This window comes from Nymphalis io, chromosome 18 (assembly GCF_905147045.1).
Source record: "Nymphalis io chromosome 18, ilAglIoxx1.1, whole genome shotgun sequence".
Lineage (NCBI taxonomy): Eukaryota > Metazoa > Arthropoda > Insecta > Lepidoptera > Nymphalidae > Nymphalis > Nymphalis io.
This window is the reverse complement of record NC_065905.1, coordinates 7,218,545-7,237,148: the sequence shown is the minus strand read 5'-3', so window position 1 is coordinate 7,237,148 and position 18,604 is coordinate 7,218,545. Positions and strand designations below refer to the sequence as shown.

Genomic DNA, 18,604 nt, shown 5'->3' with positions numbered 1-18,604 from the left:
CATTTATAATAAAACATATTTACACTTTTAGTTAGATATCAAGATTAACAACTAAGCGGGAAGCGTTTAGATTTAAGCTTCATGGGTTGAAAATTTATATATGAACCCTTTCTTCCCTCGAGGGCAAACTAAGAGGGATGAACAAAAGAACGTGTCAAATAACCCTCTTGAAGGATTTAAATTCCTTAAAATCCTAAACCGCAACCCTTACTCGTTCTCGAATTCAGAATATAATGTATATAAACAAACATCTACCTTTTTTACCTGTGTAACATTATTACTATTACATATAAAATCTTTTATATAAAACATCTTTACATTTTATATGTATTGACGGCGATTTTGAACGAATTACGATAGTTATTAAATACCAAGTACAATCTTGTATTAAATTTGGTAGTAGGGCTTTATGCAAGCTCGTCTCGGTAGAAACCACAAACTGATCACATATTCTACCGCCAAACATCATCAATAGTTAGTATTTTTGTGTTCCGGTCGAAATGGTGAGTAAGCCAATGTAACTACAGGGACAAGGGACATCTAAGCGGTTCCCAAGGTTGATGGTTCATTGGTGATGTAAGGAATGTTTTTTTTAATATTTTTAAACTTATGAAGCTAAGTATGTATGGCAATCGTTTAGCTTAAAGACACATTAGGTATACATATGTTCTGATGGTTATTTGTAATAAACAGTCTTTTGAAACACAGCAAATATTACAAACTGGTAGAGAAATAGGATCCCTTTCTATTTTATCGCTTAGCTGCGTGTCAAGCACTATCCTACATATATATACAATTTGAGAAGTTCCCAAAGGTCAGCTTTGTAGATTAATTGAAAATAATACAAGCAATAATGGGATCTATGGCTAAGGTATTTAGACAAAGTTTAGCATGAATATGATTCATACGTTTTTTTCAATCGTTTGTGCTTTGTCAAAGAAGGACAAAAGGATTTTTCTTTGTGAATGGCTTGCGAAATAGCTTGTTAAAGTTGAAACAATGGTCTGTTCTTGTGCGTATTTCTGTCATTTCATTGATATTTCAAATACCCATTCATTCAAACAACAGTTTTAGGAAAAAAACTTTAACAATAGTGTATAATAATTACCTTTATAAATTTCAATTGAAAATTAGTACTATGTTTTATATACTGTTGGTACGGTTAGCACCAACTGCTCTCATTAATTTTATTTACTTTAAAGTTAAAAGGTAGACCCACTGAATTTTCATGTGCTTAATTTGTGATTATAATTCATCTCGTGCTTTTCGGTGAAGGAAAACATCGTTAGGAAACGTGCACGTGTCTAATATCACTAAAATTCTGCCACATGCGTATTCCACCAACCCGAATTGGAGCAGCGTGGTGGAATAAGCTCTAAAACCTTCTCCTCAAAAAGGGAGACGAGGCCTTAGCCCAGCAGTGGGACATTCACAGGCTGCTACGATTACGAAAAAGGTAGATGAGTACATGGTTCACCTGATCGTTATCTGTGCCCTCAGACGTTGTCACGTGACTTAACATATGTGATCACATAAACAGAGGCACACAAATTGTTGCTGTTTTGTGCTAGAAGAACTGATTATAGCACTAACCAAGTTTTCACAAATCCCTACCACCGGTGGATGGTTGGGGGCAGTGGAGGGCTTACCAATTATTTTTACATGAAATGTGATAGCTATCTTCTATCGCTATTCTGTATCTATATTGTTATCTAAAGAAAGGCAACGCATTTTAAATTATTTGACAGGTAGCAATAGACTCCATCGTTTGCTTGTTTTTAATCCAAATAAAAAAAAACTTTCTCTAACTTTCATCTAAAGATATAAATTTTATTTTGTTCAAAACTTAATCGATTATAATATCAGAGACGTTTCATTGGTTATCGGTTTTTTAGCACCGCTTAAAGGTTCCTCGTCGTGCGTGTCTCGCGACTCTCGCTTAATGTTGTCGTGTGTCCGATCGTAATTTGCTCGGCTTTCGTTCTACGGATATTGTAGAAATTAACCTTAGTTTTTTGTTTACTTTCAGAATTGATTTCGTGATATTTCGTGACATAGTCTTTTTCTTGTATATTATTACAATTTTAATATTTCTGATAACAACGTTGCGATATATTATATTTTTAACAAAAAATATTATTTAAAATCAGAGACATTTATATTTGGTTATATACATTTTTGAAATTACACCAACGTCCTGCGCTTTTAAATCACTTATATATAGAAATATTTAATTTAACTTACGCAGCGAGTAATGCTAATAAAAAAATAAAATTTTATACATGCAATATTCCATATTGAGTTTTTAATAAGTGTAATTATAAAGTAATTATTTATCATTATCACAAACCCGGAATGCGACTCGATGACTAAGGTCTAACACTAAGGTCGAACCTTGACCGGAGCTGATGAACTAAGCTCTACGTTAGGTTTAGGTAACATAGCATAGTTTAAGCCGGTAGCAATAGTGCAAGGACATTGAACCTGCTAATAGATTTCTAACGATTTAAGGTCTTTTTAAATCTTCTTTATATGTTACCAATGTTCGGCACAGATTCGTTTTTTTTATATGTAGTGTTCAAGTTTTCTCTTCTAAATAGTAAAACTAGTTCATCTTATATTTTGTGTGTGTTATTGAAAATGAAAGATGTACGTTATAGAAGTAGATTCTTACACGAACTTTTGAATCGTTATTTTATAAGATAAATTGAAGTTGCCTCCTGTTCGAAATGTACATTCCGGTGAACCATCATGAAGCTCAGTAGTTTCTATTATATATATGGAAGTAAATTATATATATAAGCAATTCAATTTATATATTTAGTATGTACATAAAGGATATACTTCAGCCTTAATAATTTTTTGTCAAGATCTTAACTTGGAATCATTTTTGGCAACAATGATTTTTCGACTCTGTTTCTGTTTTAAATAGTTCATAACATTATAAATAAATTGCTAACCACGACTTGGATTTTAACCCACATGCCTGTAGCTACACAGAACACTGAACTTACCTTCCCTCCCGATTGAAACACAGAATAGCTTGGCATTAGCATAGTAATAATAATTATTAATCGTATACAATATATAATTTTGTGACATTAAAATACCAGGATCTAAGAGAATGAATCATACTTTAATATATAATTAAATGCCATATAAACTTAATACATGCTTAATATAATTATTATATACATTAAATTATTCGCTCTGTTTCCGCAATTTAATTATTTATAATATATAAATAACTATTTAAATATGACCTATTTTATTAAACGATTAAAAAAAGAAAGAGGTTATATGTTTGATGTATATATGTGTGTTTATGTGTGTTCACCGATTATTAGAAACAGCTAGACTGTTTTGGTTGATTTAAGCTTTATTCTATTATGTTAGTTTTCTTTGACGTATGAATATTTTCAAACTGTCAATGTATGTATGCTTGTCAATGTATGCTTCTTATATATTATATTCTATTGCTCACTTATGTGAAAACTATTTTTATGTTAGCTTTCGCCCGCAGCTTCACCCGTGAGGGGTTGGCGGTATGACTTATGAGGAGTGTGGAGGTTTTAGGTTTTCTAAATCCCTTCTGTACCCCTGCCAACGTAGATGCAAAACTTTAATTTCTGATATCTTTTGTTATATGAACATTGATCCCACACAAATTAAGCTGTTCATATTTAAAGCGCGCGCAAAGTAACCGACGCCATTTTGTGAAAGATAATTCTATTTATAGATTGGAATAAATAATTATAGTCTGATATAATTTTAACAACACAAGCTTAATATATGACTAATTTGAAATTCCTTAAATATTATTCTATCTAATGTTAAAGTCTATATAAATAAAAACTAAAAGTAGTAAAGTAACAGCCTGTAAATGTCCCACTGCTGGGCTAAGGCCTCCTCTCCCTATTTGAGGAGAAGGTTTGGAGCTTATTCCACCACGCTGCTCCAATGCGGGTTGGTGGAATACACATGTGGCAGAATTTCGATGAAATTAGACACATGCAGGTTTCCTCACGATGTTTTCCTTCACCGAAAAGCACGAGATGAATTATAAACAGAAATTAAGCACATGAAAATTCAGAGGTGCTTGCCCGGGTTTGAACCCACGTTCATCGGTTAAGATTCACGCGTTCTTACCACTGGGCCATCTCGGCTTCAAATAAAAACTAATAACTAATATACATAGCGACCACATTTCAAAATGTATTCTTGTATGAAACATGAAAATGAATTGGTGCTTGCCCAGGTGAACATTTGCAATCTTCGGTTACGATTTTCATGTTCCGATCACTATATAAAAATAACTATCCCAAAACAGCAGTAGGGTAGGGTAGGGTAAGTGTGTTTGTTCATATGTTGCTCTGGTCCAACCCTAAAACGTCGATAATACAAACATTGTAAACTTACGAACCTATTTATAATTTTGATCCCAAAGCAATTGTTGCAATAACAATGTTCCCTTTATGGTGTTTCAAACACACACAAACAAACGTTTTATTATCGCCCACACATGGTTATAACTCTATAAATGTTTATGTATATATAGAAGTTTTTTACTACTATAAATGTAACTAGCTGCCTGTCTTAGTAAATAAGAAATAATTATTTTATAAAGAAATAAATAATAATTGAGATGTTTAATTAAAATATTAAAATAAGTAATTTAAATATTACTTTTTCGATGATTATATAATAATAATAATACTAAATAAAAATTGATGATTATACCTGTTTTATTGACGTAAACTCAGATCAATCGGAGGTATGGGCCTTTCGGCAGTACAATCAAAAACAATACTAAGTAAATAATTAATGATATAATTATAAATTGATATTGATGTTAAAGTTCATAGTAATTGTTAATATCCATTTCACACGTTCTCTTAGTTTTAATCTGTTTAAGTTTAACGAGGATCGCAGACACAGACGGTCACTAAACCGGCACGGTTGGTGATACATCCCTCCTAAGGGTTGCTACTTACTTCTATGTAATACTTATACATACATTGAACATCAATTGAATCAAATTACAGTCAACTAGAATTTGTGTGCATTTTTTAAGTGTATTTTCTTACATAAATCGTGTTATTTCAATAGTTCTTCACGATTTGAAATGACAATCATTTTAGCATCATGAGCTTATGAGAGATTCATTAGTCAATTCATTACTTTTTATTTGTTGAATTTTCATCAAGGTAAGAAAATTTTCTCGTTTAATAAAAACAATTTATTTCAGTTACTCATAACAAATAAGTCATTTAATATATTTGTTTCAAGTCGACTAAAGTCAGAAGACAAAAGTATCTATTGTAGGTTTTTTGGCGTATTTTTTGGCATGATTAAGAATTTACAATATTTAAAAACTTAATATCATAAAATATTATATTGACAGCATATTAAGTGCATTTCGATACCTTGTAAATAACTCCACAAAATATCAAAATGTTGCCACTAATCTCAAGCACCCTAGGAAGTCGCTTATTTTGTTTTTATTGACAGCCCTGATTTTTGTACGTATATTATTAATCAAGTAACTTCTGTTTGCGGCTTCGATTCGTCGTCTTTACTTTGTGATCGAGTCCTTATTTTTTATGATATATGAGAATTTTAGTACATATATCATACTTTATCAACTTATTTATTACTTTCAAATAAATAGTATTTTCCAGAATATAGACTATTATTTTTAATCTACTTCTTAGTATATTCTATTCTGTATCACAAATTTATTCGTATACCAAAACAATTTTCTATAATTCCACCATTTTCCACATTTGGAATCGACTTCAAATATGTCCAATTACAAATATGTTGACGAGTCTGTAAGTTTGATGACCTCTTAAAAAATATTCGATAAGACTTTCTCGATCACAGTTGGTAGCCCTAAATAGAGCAGCTTGGGGGAGCTCGAACATGTGTGCACGTGTACTTATTCAGGAATAAGTTGGTAATTTTTATCTAAATATAAACTTTATATCCATCACATAAGTTTTAAATTCGACTGTTTTTCTGGTTTCTTATTTTACGCAGTTAAAGTTTTATTGTTCTTTAAAGAAAGTCGTGTAATGTATTAATGCTTTCGAGAGTGTTGACATTTGTGCTTCCTTATGAATGAAATAAAATCAAATGTTGTTACGAATATGAGTGTATTGAATTTGACTTGACTATATTATATACTGCATAATAGAAAGGCAAGTCAATGAGCCTATCCTGGGGTATGTTCAATACTGATGATGATGTTCTCCTCTAACCAACTGCGCAGGACATGTTATATTATTGTGCACAACACACGCTGTGTTTGCGCTATGCACTATAATAATTGCACTCTCAGATTCCAATGGGACGGAAAATCCGGCACGACCGGAAAGAGTTCAATCGCAGGACTTACGGTCGTACGTTCTTTCTGGGACGGGAATGTACACACTTCCAATTTCCAGACTCCGGGCTGCTACTTTGAATTTGTACCCAGAAAAACCTAATAACTTTTTATTGGTCTCGGCTTTTTATTGACCTCGGCCTGGGATTTTGCGGCCATATATTTAGCCACTAGACCAACGAGGCAGTCGTTCAATACTATAACTGATATTAATACTCTTTAGCCTTTTAATCTTCAAGCATTAACACCGATTCGGGATAGGTACTATTTGTAATAATTATGGCTTCTACATAGAAAAACCGGCAAGAAATTATGCTATGATAGGTGTAACTATAATAAACAAATACTATAGCTTAGTATAGTTATGTTTATCTCTTATAATATTATGTTTCGTTTTCCTTTTAATTTGCTTGTTGCACAAGCAATTGGGCCACCGGAAACGCTTCTAAGCTTCAAAATAAAAAATTTTGTACGACATCGATGTCGTAGTGTCAATCAGTTCGATAAAGTCAATGTTCTTAATCTATAGTACAAAACAGCTACGTTGTTTGTTATTTAGTAAAGTTTTAGTACTGGTTTGCCTCCCTTTCCAAGGTGAAAATAACCATTTGTTAATAATAATAACCATTATATTTTAATGTTCGTACTTTATTCGCGATCTTATTTTTTATTATTTTGCCCATCGTTTCGACCGAGATGCACCTGTCGAAAACTGAATATATATTTGTATATTGTAGTGTACATCGCGGAAATTTAAAGAATGAATCATTTACGTCTCAGATTTAAGCCCCAAAATGGTCTTCACTCAGGATATGTCGCGTCAATTAGGATGAAGCGCTGTTCCGTAAAGCCGTGTGATATAGTCTACAAAAGTAACATTTGTGGCATTATTATTATTGAAATTGATAAATATTGGTATAAGCTAATTTGATTATTGACTATTTTTAGTTTTTTTTAATTGGTAATATTCATATGAATAAAAAATAGTATTATTACAAACATAAATTGTTTAAATTTAGAAATGAACATCTAACCTTTTTAAATGTTTATTTAAGAGTTTCCTGATTGGTGGAAATGAAACACCGCAATGCCACGTGGTGGACTATGCTACGCTTAGCTCTGTATCCTTCTCTCTTATAGGTTGGAGTTCACTCTCTTGTCGGCAAACTGCATTGGATTCTTACGTTTTAGTATGAAGAGTTAACACAAAACATACACTTAAGATAATTTATAATTATATAAATTATGTAACATATAATAGTCCCTGAAATCGTGTTTGTCAATATTCCGGGGTCGTTGACACCTCTTCTGTAATCAGATAATGGTGCGAGTCGCGACCCACTTCCATGGCCCCTGATAAAGTGGACTAACATTGTATGATCATAATATTAGGTACAAGTATATTTAATGTGAATTCACATGAATGAAAGTAAGTTAGCTAGTCTCCTGTTGTTTTAATTATCTCGGTGGGGAAGTTTTTAGCTTTTAATAAGTTTGAATCCCAAGTCGGGCCGCTAAAAAGTTTATAGGCTTTTCTGTTAAAACAATCTGAGTAGTAGACCAGAGTAAGAAATTTGACATTGTTATGCTGCTGTAAGTACGTAAATCCATCAGTCTTTCGTCTGATCTGTCTCCCATTCCCAGGCTTGCACGATGAAAGTAAGGTAATAAAGAGGGCACATGTATTGGTAAACACATATAATATAATTCGCCTAATTATTTTAAATGAAAATGTTCATTATTTAGTGTTTGATGAATGTTAATTTTATTATTTGATTTATATTTATACTATAGTACCAAATTATTTATTTTTGTCACAATCCGTAACAAGTATTACAAAATAGTAACAATAACAGCCAGCGAATATTCTACAGCCCAAATTTATTTTGCTCTGATAATTAGATTTATAAATATTTTTTTAAGTATTTAATATTTTATTATTTCGCGATAAACATTTATTATATAATATTTAGTAACCGAAAGTTATCACCCACGAGTAGCACATCTTTGTTAATTTGGGAAGTGATATTCAAAATAAAGTTTGAAATTTAATGCAAAATTTTCTCTTGAATGTTGCTTTAAATGTTCAATTAAAGTAATTTGATCGTTTGTCTTTCATTGTAAGGAACGAACGGTTTAAATGTATTAGGCCTGCTCCGGATGTGGCTTCAAATTACTGTCGTAGCCTCGGTTCACACTATGCCTTTTAACTCCATAATAAGCATTGTTATTTGTTTTTGATAACGTTTTGATTTGTGGCGCAGAAAGCCACATTATACAAACTAAAGTGTGAAATTGAATGCTATTTTAATGTGTAATATTAATGCAGATGAGCAAAAAAACCACCGAACTGTGTCAATACACTGCAGAATTTCTTATATATAATAAGAAATTCTTCTACATGAATACAGAAATACACTATTTTGATATTTAGAGGTGGGATAGTTGATAAGTCTTGGCAGTTTCTCGTCCAGATGGATAGATAGGTGTTTGTAAAGCCCTACAACTAGTTAAATCCGTTACGAACAATACATTTCTAAATAGATCCACGCGGAAATTTAAAATTGACATTTGTTCTGAAATGTGAATCCTAAATGTACACATTGGTGTCACTGATCTAGACAGAAAAAATGTATGGATTTTTACCGTTAGATTTTTGGGACGTATTCAGACCTATTTACTGAAAGTCTTCGTTAAAATGCATTATTTATTTATAGTTAAAGAGTCAGTGTAAACTTTTATTATTTAAGTAATTTTATCTTCTTTTACCTTTTACTGCACTGAATGTAGCGTTTGTGTTGGCAGCATATGTACAAGGCGTATACTGAAAAGCAGCCTAGCTGAGACTACGACCTTTTCACCAAATTATCAAATATCATATTGTTAACTCTTTTTTTATGGTTTTGTATCTACATTTTTTTGTCTTTGTTTCTTTTTGGTGAATTAAGTTATTTATTATTATTAAATACATTAATAAAATGTATATTAATAGCTTTACTCATTGCACATAACACATTTTTACTTACCACGAGTTATAAAATTATACACTTAATAGTTACTGTCTAATATATTAATTATCATCTCATTACGAATCTTGTGGAAATTGCAAGGATTGAATATAACTCATTTATAATCGGGTAGTGTGGGTCGCGCCGGATAACGGGCCATGTATACAAAGGAACGTTTATAAGGAAGCTCTATTTTTTATTGTCGATCCCGGATTTATTGGGTCAAGTGGTACCACCGTTTGGTTATCGTCGTTTGTTTACTGGACATGTGGTCGTGTTATTGAATTACTATGCCATGTGTAGGGTCGTTTTTTTGTGTTTCTAAGCTCAAATGTAGTTCAATGGATATGTGTGAACGTACTTACTCCCAATCTGTACTAATAAATGAGATGACGTGTTTTTTGAAATTCTTAATAGAGACAACAACTAAATTATAATACATATAACTTATACCAGAAAATGCAGCGCGTCACGGAGAATATATAATAAGTATTTATAATTATTAATTATAAGAAGGATGAATTATTATATATTTGACTTCCTAGGTACCTAGATTTTATATATTACTACGATTATATAAAAAATAAAAAAGGGTAAAGTATTGGCCAGTAAACGTCCCATAAGTCCTCCGCTTCATTTGACGACAACGTTTGGAGCCTGCTCCACCACGCTGCTCCAATGCGGCTTTGTGGATATGACAGTGTATAATGTTGTTCAATTGAATATTTTCGAACAAATCTTTCTGTCAGTCTAGCAATTGTTATTCTTTGTGAGTTTAATGTATTGGTGTTGATGAATTGTCACGTGCAATTACCGTAGCCATTCGTTTGCTATAAAATAACAACTTTAACAAATTACGATGATAACATTTAACATATATAAAATACGAGCATGATGTCACATCGTGTTGTCCGAGTGTTATCCATAAACGAGACATGATAATCCGTGTCATATACAAAGTGTTGATAAACAAATCGACTTGTTGGCGGATAAATCGACCAACACGATCTACAAATATAAAATGTCAATAGTTAAAGCTAAAACTCAAATTCCTTTATTCAATACTAGTTTCCGCCCGCGGCTTCGCGTGTATGAGGGATCGTTAAGGTGTTACGTATTGTCCTATTCTTTACTAAATGTTTATGAAAATTTTCACAATAATCGGTTGGGTAAGTAAGACATGAAAACGCAACAAACAAAACAATAATCAATCAAACAAACAACTCGCTTTCGCATTTATAATATTGGGAATCATCATCATCATCATCATTTCAGCCGAAAGACGTCCACTGCTGAACAAAGGCCTCCCACAAGGAATTCCACGTTGGCTGATCTTGCGCTGCCCGCATCCAACGGCTTCCCGCGACTCGTTCTAAGTCGTCGGTCCACCTTGTATTATAATATTGGGAAAGATAGAAATATTACACTTAATTATTGATTGTCAAATTAAAAGCCATCACCGGTTCGGCAAACAAAATACTCTAATCTGAGACGAACCGGCGAAAGAAGTCGGGTTTTTGTTGTCATATTTTAAAATTATTGTCAATTTGTAAAAATAAGCAACAGAAACCCTTTGAAACTGAAAAACAAACATATTGCAAAAAAAGTTTTGTATAAAATAATATAGTTAGAAAATCTCTACCAATGATTACGAGTATAAACCCGGGCAAGCACCGCTGAATTGTCATGTGTTTTATGTTGTATTCATCTCGTGCTCGGCGGTGAAGGAAAATATCGTGAGGAAACCTGCATGTAGCGGACGAAAGTCGGTACGTGTATCAAGTAGCGTCGTTGAGTAAGCTTCACTTTAAAAAGGAGGTGGCTTTAGCCCAGCATTGAGACATTTACGTGGTATTAATTTAGTTTTTATTTTTACTTACTTTTATGTAAAGACAAAATTATTTAGCCTAAAGGCTGAGTCTAGCGGTGCAGTGGCAATAGTGCTAGCATCTTGGGTACAATGCCACAGGACAATCTTTTAGACGGCGTGTTTTTGCTATAAATTTGTAATGTGTATTTTGTTTTTTTTATTTTTTATTTTGTATATTATAAAAATTTCTGTACATAAATACAAAATTAGATGATATTTTGATTGAATCGTTCGTTCGTGAGATCTGAAATGGGTCTCAAGTTGACCACACTTCGATAATTTTCACGATCGATAATCAAGTCTAGGACGATATCAAACCAACGACTACGTTTATATGAACGTGAACTTTGATGTTGAGTCTACACTATTCCAAGATACAAAATATAAGTTGACCTAAGATATGATTTATCATTACCATTAGTTTTAATAAGCTTTACATAACCATTTAAGTGTGATATATGTATAAACACTTATTTGTATATATATTAAACGTTTATAAAACAACGTGTTGAGATGACCTTGTGATTAGAACGCGTGAATCTTAAACGATGATCGTGGGTTCAAACCCGGGCAAGCACCACTGAATTTTCATGTGCTTAATTTGTGTTTATAATTCGTCTCGTGCTTGACGGTGAAAGAAAACATCGTGAGGAAACCTGCACGTGTCATTGGAATAAGCTCCAAGCCTTCTCCTCAAAAGGGAGAGGAGGCCTTAGCCCAGCAGTGGGACATTAACAGGCTGTTTCTGTAAACAACGTGATTACGCTAATAGAAGTGTAGCAGTAGTAGTATTGTAGTAGTATAATGTGTGCGGTAGAGGTGTAAAGTTCGCCCTTTTCAATGTTTAAAATTCAATTAGCTTCTAATTCATAATTCCGCTGGGATATCTCACTTCTAGTTTTACTATATTAAACAACGTCAATAATTATAACAATCACAAATTTTCTCATCTATTGATGATGAAGTTATAACACCACTAATGAAATTACTCATTCGTGTAGTGTCTAGCTAGGCCTGGATTGGGCCAATAGAGCTCAAAGTAATGAACCCTCTTAAAGCCATCGCTCCTGCGAATGAACCCTCTCTACTCAAAATGCTATCAGGGGTATATAAAATGATATATAACGAACTTAACATTTTAATTTAACATCGGGAACAAGTTCTCCACGCTTTAGTAAAAATCCTAATTGTAAATATATCATTTATAACTGTAAGGACTAACACGCACTGCGAATATAAGTTGTTTGATTTTATTTTCTGATTTCTGTGTCTCTTTTAAACATATTATGAATTATAATCACTAGCGGTAAAAATGTATGTGGCTTGAAACGAATTTGACGCGGTGCGGTGTAGACAAACCGCGAAAATAAAATTCGCGCGGTGTGATTTCGCATTGTGGTTTTAAAATAAAACTAAACATTTCATGATGTAAATATGAGAATTTCACAAGTATATGCAGACTTAAATCTAAATTCATACAATCTTTTAAAAAAAAATCATGTATAAAATATTACAATATTACAATATTATATTATAAAACTAATATGTCCCAGTAGTGAGAACGTGTGAATCTAAGTCAAAGATCGCGCGTTCAAACTCTGGCAAGTATTACTGATGAAAACATCGCGAGGATACCTGTATACGTTGGAGAATAAGAGCAGCGTTGTGGAATTAGCTCCAAAGCTTCTCATCAAAAACAAAAGAAGGGGGTCCTTATCCCAGCAGTGGGACATTTGCGGGTTCATACTCTACTCTATATTATATTCGTTATTGACTAGGCAATCTTTAAACAAAAACGATCAATAAATATTTCGTTTCATGTATACAAAGTAAGCTTGAAGGAACAAGCGTCAGAAATTTGATCCCTTATTCTAAATGTGGTTTTAATTACATAACTTCGGGGCATTGACCTTTCATTGCGTCCTGAGCGGCGCCGGCGCAAGCGTAAACTATGTTAGCTGGATCTTTGCCAAATATAGCTAATTTAAAGGGGAATGAGCTACACCGGAAATGATTAGCAAACAGGGTGCTGCTTAAGTATAATTGGAAGATTTATAGAGTTTAAAATTTACAAAATAAGTAAAGGGTTTTACCCTTCTGCATTTCTCTTTTAATTATTATTTAAGCGTTAATCCTTCACCTATAATATTAACAAACTATAATCAGACCGAAGCCAAACGAATGAACAAATATTTGTCTCGAGCGGAAATCAAACCCACGACTACCGCGCTAAATATTGCAACGTTTCACAATGGCATACCGGTGAAAATTTTCACCGAGCTAAATGTAATAACCGATGAGTACCGCTGACATGACACACTGTGTCAGACATTCGTGCGATATCACCCCTACTAGTATAAATACTATTTACTTATAACAAGAACTTCATATTCACGCTTATCAAGTCAATAGTCTAATTTTAAAGCGAATGAAACTGTGAAGCGCAGCTACTTATATATTAGTATTATATATTAAATTGTTCTCCGAAAAGCGCTTCATCTTCTAGTATGAGTTTTATGTATACTGGTTTAGTAGTTTTGCAGATATACATTAAAAAAAACGTCTTTATTAGTATATATTGTAAATGGGGAGCGGAAGTGATTTCTTATATAATTTCTTATATAAGGTGTCTCTTGTAACGCAATTGGGTCATTAAAATAATTTAATTTTTATTAAAATGTATTGTATATTAATAACTTAAAGGTTATAAATATTTGTATTTTTTCAGTTAAAATAAATTAATAAATAGACAGCGTGAAGTTAATATTCGTTGATTTTTTGTAAGATATATAATGATTTGATTGTATTTTTTCTATAACGGTAAAACTAATTTTAATCTTGTAAAATGACAATTCAATGTGATTACTATGATTTAAGCCCAACTTTAGACGATTGGAGTTTTAATATCGTTTACAACTCGAATTGAACTCGATAGGAAATTTTCAATGGTAGGTCCACATGTGTTCACCGGCGCCTCGTTTCCGCGTTACTCATAGCACTGAAAGCTTCATAATAACCTGTAGACGCTTTGAACACCTTGCGGAGTTCACAGAAATAACTATTCGCAAATATACTTTGCTTAAAGTTATTCCTCTGCGTTTTTTTGTTTAATTTGTTGAGATATGATAAAATTTGTACGGTCGGAAGCGATATAATTGCGTTAAAATATAAAATAATTCAAATTATGATTACCATACAGGTCAAAATAAATGTTCTTTACTAAAAACACATAATTGAATCTAAAAATTTACAATTAATGACCACGTGTATCACCTCGAGTAAGTTCTAATAATAGAATTACAAAAGATAAAATAGATAGAAAAAGATAATATATATCTTATCCGTAATATATGTAAGTTAATATAATTCGATAATGTTATCAATATCATAGTCTGATAACATATGAACAATATATTTACATGAGTATCATTATGTTAAAGGATGAATGTATTCACTTTAAGCAAGTATCATGATTTAGGGCAATTAAAAATATTGAATTTTTGTACTTCTTAAGTCAGCATTTTTCGAGTTCGATTTCAATTCGAGTTCTTTTCTATAAGAACTCGAAGCTCATCGTATCTCTCTCGGAAAATTTTGAACAGCGACATACGGCGATGCACTGTTTTGATACGTAATGTTCTTTAAATGTTTTTTAAATAATTATTATTGAAACAATGTATCACTTCGCTTTCGGAAAACTTATTGAAAAGTTCTAAAACATTTATATTAATATTATACGATTTAATATAGCCAATACAGTAACAGCCTGTGAATATCCCACTGCTGGGCTAAGGCCTCCTTTGCTTTTTTGAAGAGAAGGTTTGGAGCTAATTCCACAATGCTGCTCCGATGCAGGTTGGTGGAATACACACGTGACAGAATTTCAGTGAAACTAGACATTCAGGTTTCCTCACGATGTTTTCCTTCACTGTCAAGCACGTGATGAATTATAAACACAAATTAAGCACATGAAAACTCAGTGGTGCTTGGCCGGGCTTAAACCCACGATCATCGGTTAAGATTCTCGCGTTCTAACCACTAGGCCATATCGAATATAATATAGCCAATGTCTTATATATATTATATCTTATATATGCGAAAGTGAGTTTGTTTATTTGTTAAGTTTTAACGTCTTAACTACTAAGCCACCATTAAATTTTGCACATACGTTGTCAGTTCAGAAAAGGAAATAATGTTACTAATACTCTCACACGCAGCTTCGACAAAGGAAGTCTTTTTTAAATCGATTAGTTAGTGAAACGATGACATGTTATATACAAGCAAACATTGCTCAATGCTGTCTGCGCATGTGTGATAAGTTTTCTTTGTTTCTTTATGTAATGTCGTTTGTAACAATATCTCATTTTTAAAGCTGTGTATCCACAAAAGGGAAATTTTGTGTTATCAACACGCGTTTTTATCTAAAAACACATATCAATTTTAACTTGCCAACAAAAATTGTTTCATCCAGTTATAGTAATAGTAAATAATATATATTGAATAGTTTCGCACGCTTTCTACATCAGATTATTCATTTTACCTGCTCTTATGTCTTGGATGCTACTCAAAGGACTTTGATGATATTTTGTAGGCAGACTGGCAAAAGGGCCACCTGATTGAATGTGGGCCACTGTAAGAAATGGTAACCATTTTTTACATTGCCAATACACTACCAACCTTGGGAACTAAGATTTTATGTCCTTTCTGTCTATTTAAAAAAGTGAAACAGTTTTTTAGCATACAACATCGATCCCACCAGTTCTACATTATTACATTTTTAATTTAATTTAGGGAGGAGGATAATGAGCAATCTGCTAAGTGGACCTCTTCACTCTACACTCTAGTCACTGACACTGTATTAAGTATAAAACACAGCTACACAGTCACACCAAGGAATCTAAGATGTTACTAATTCAATTGTTACTGACTCAAACACTCTTCAAACCGGAAACCAAATATTACCATTTGTCGGTAGAATGATTGATAAGAGGACGGTACCCATACATACGGGCTTGCATAACAACACACCGCCATTGGGTGTAATTTTTGGTAAGTTTCAATAGAACTGCGAAAAGTTGCAAAAGCAAAAATTGTAAACTTTTCAAATGAAAACGCAGCATTATATTATTAAAACAGAAAGTGATCGACGATCGTAAAACGTATACAAAGAATTAACGACTTTTCATAATTCTCTCACGTAAATAGTGATTTCTACTCGTACAATGGTAAAAGCTGACTAATAACTAACTTTTACGCGTTAACTGAGAAATTATTACTTCTAAATACATGTATAATTTATTATATATACATGTTTGTTTGTTAATTATTTAAAAATAACTTTTTTCTTAGAATAAAATCGACGTAACAACTGAAAACGGTCGGTGGCAAGTGGCACTGTGTCACCACTGCATTTAAATTATAAATAATAATAATAATATTAAGCATAAAGCATGGTTTATTCTGCCAATAAGTAATTTTTTTTATAAATATTTTTTTTGTTTTATCTGTGTCATTAGTATAATTTTCTATCGTGGTGTCTCTCTCCTCGCGTTAATATAGTTGTCATATTTACTTATGGGATGTCATGGTATTGCAATATGTTTACTGTGTTTTGTTACACGCAATAAAAAAACGCATACAATTATTCTTATTGACTCTATAGAAAACTACAGAACTAATTTTACAGAAACTATGTCTGAATGGATTGCCAATAGCGTGTTCTAGAATCTATTTACAAAATTAAATATTGAATAAAGAACTAATATTATAAAGGCGAAAGATAGTTTGTTACGCTTTACTTGTTAACTACTCAACCGATCAAAGTTTTGCATATACGTTGTCAAGGGCGCTGAACAGGATATAGGATACCTAACACCTGCAATTTACCCCCCAACCCCCACCTTTATCAGGCTAAGCCGCGGCCGGAAATGAGTTCTAATAAATCGATAAATCCGTTTTTATTTTTAAAACTCTTAATCTGTAAATATAAAATTATACTATGATTGCTAATATGTATCTACTACGATTGTTTATTTTAATATGGCTGATAATATGCATCAATGATAACGAAGGAATAAAACCTCAAAGAAAGGTAGCCTTAGTCCAGCTGTGGGTCATCCGGAGCCTGTTACTTTTTATGTACGAATATTTGCATAGTTTGGCTGTAGCGGTCGGGCTTATTAGAATTATAAATATTAAAAATATAATTTAACTTACTTTAATAATACAGCAAAATATTTAAGTTATAAAAAAAATGAAAACGCAGATGTAACATCCATCTGTTTTATATAATCTAAAATATTCTAAGCAAAATGTTGATACTACACAATACCAGATACGAAATCCCTATCCAGGTAGCCACTAGAACAAAAGGTGAGTCCAAGGCCATTTCTAAAACACGTTTGTATGAAAAAAAGTCACAATATTGAGATAAATCTCGAAATTGCATTCTTCAAGGCCACCTGCGCCTGCGCACGCGCATCACATCGCGCGTAGCCAAGTTACGTTTTCAAGTTAGTATTCGATTAGCGCTCGTCGCGGTTGCACGCGAACTGTCAACACTATCAACGGATAGAATAGTGCAGACGCGGTTTTTTAGTGTTGTGTTTTCAATAAAAAGGTTTCGATTTTGTGGGTGTTGTGAGGGCAAACAAGATTCTTTTTTATTTAAAGGTGAGGTATTTGTTATTTTTTTATTATTAAAATAATATGTCGCGATTATTATTTTACAGGACAATTTTGTAACGTTCTTATCATATGCGGATATTTTATATACCGATATATTGCGTCAGTATTTAATCTTTTGATTAAGTATTAAATAGAAAATAAAGACGTATTATATTCTTCTATTTATAAAAAAAATATATATAAAAGTAGTGAGTACAGGTTTATATTATTTTATATTAAATTAATGTATGTTTTAAATAATACATACATTATAAACAAATACTAAACAATGTTTACTTTTATTCAGGAAAGAAATAACATTACAATTTAAAAAGGATCAGCTTTTTCTGCCTAAATATTTTCATGTTTTCATTAAAGAGTGAAAGAAAATACCTAATCTCTAGTATCGTGAGATTTTCAAAATAATCAATTAGAATACAAAATCAAAAAACACTCGTGACATTGCTTGTATTTAATTTAAAATAAATTATTTTAATTTAATGAATGTATATTTTTATGCGCGTGTAGTTCAGTAGTATTTTTTGGAAGTGTGTATTTTTACCTCGCGATGCTTACTGTGCCATCGATTATGTAGAGGACTAATGGAACAGTTTCCTTTTAAAAAATATTTTGCCTGAGGATATATAAAGTGTATTCATATATATATAATCT

The 18,604-nt window shown here is 32.2% G+C and overlaps 1 protein-coding gene across 3 annotated transcripts in view; it reads left to right on the top strand.

Annotated features, from left to right (window-relative positions):
• LOC126775213 (GAS2-like protein pickled eggs) overlaps positions 1 to 18,604 on the top strand; it is a 124,898-nt gene that overhangs the window by 32,933 nt on the left and 73,361 nt on the right. The window contains exon 1 of one of the 3 annotated variants that reach the window (XM_050497000.1): positions 17,792 to 17,938. The exons of the other annotated variants lie outside the window; for them this stretch is intronic. The gene's annotated coding sequence lies outside the window, so the exon portion shown is untranslated. Of the gene's footprint in view, positions 1 to 17,791; positions 17,939 to 18,604 lie in introns of those variants that run through there. 3 annotated transcript variants of the gene reach the window in all.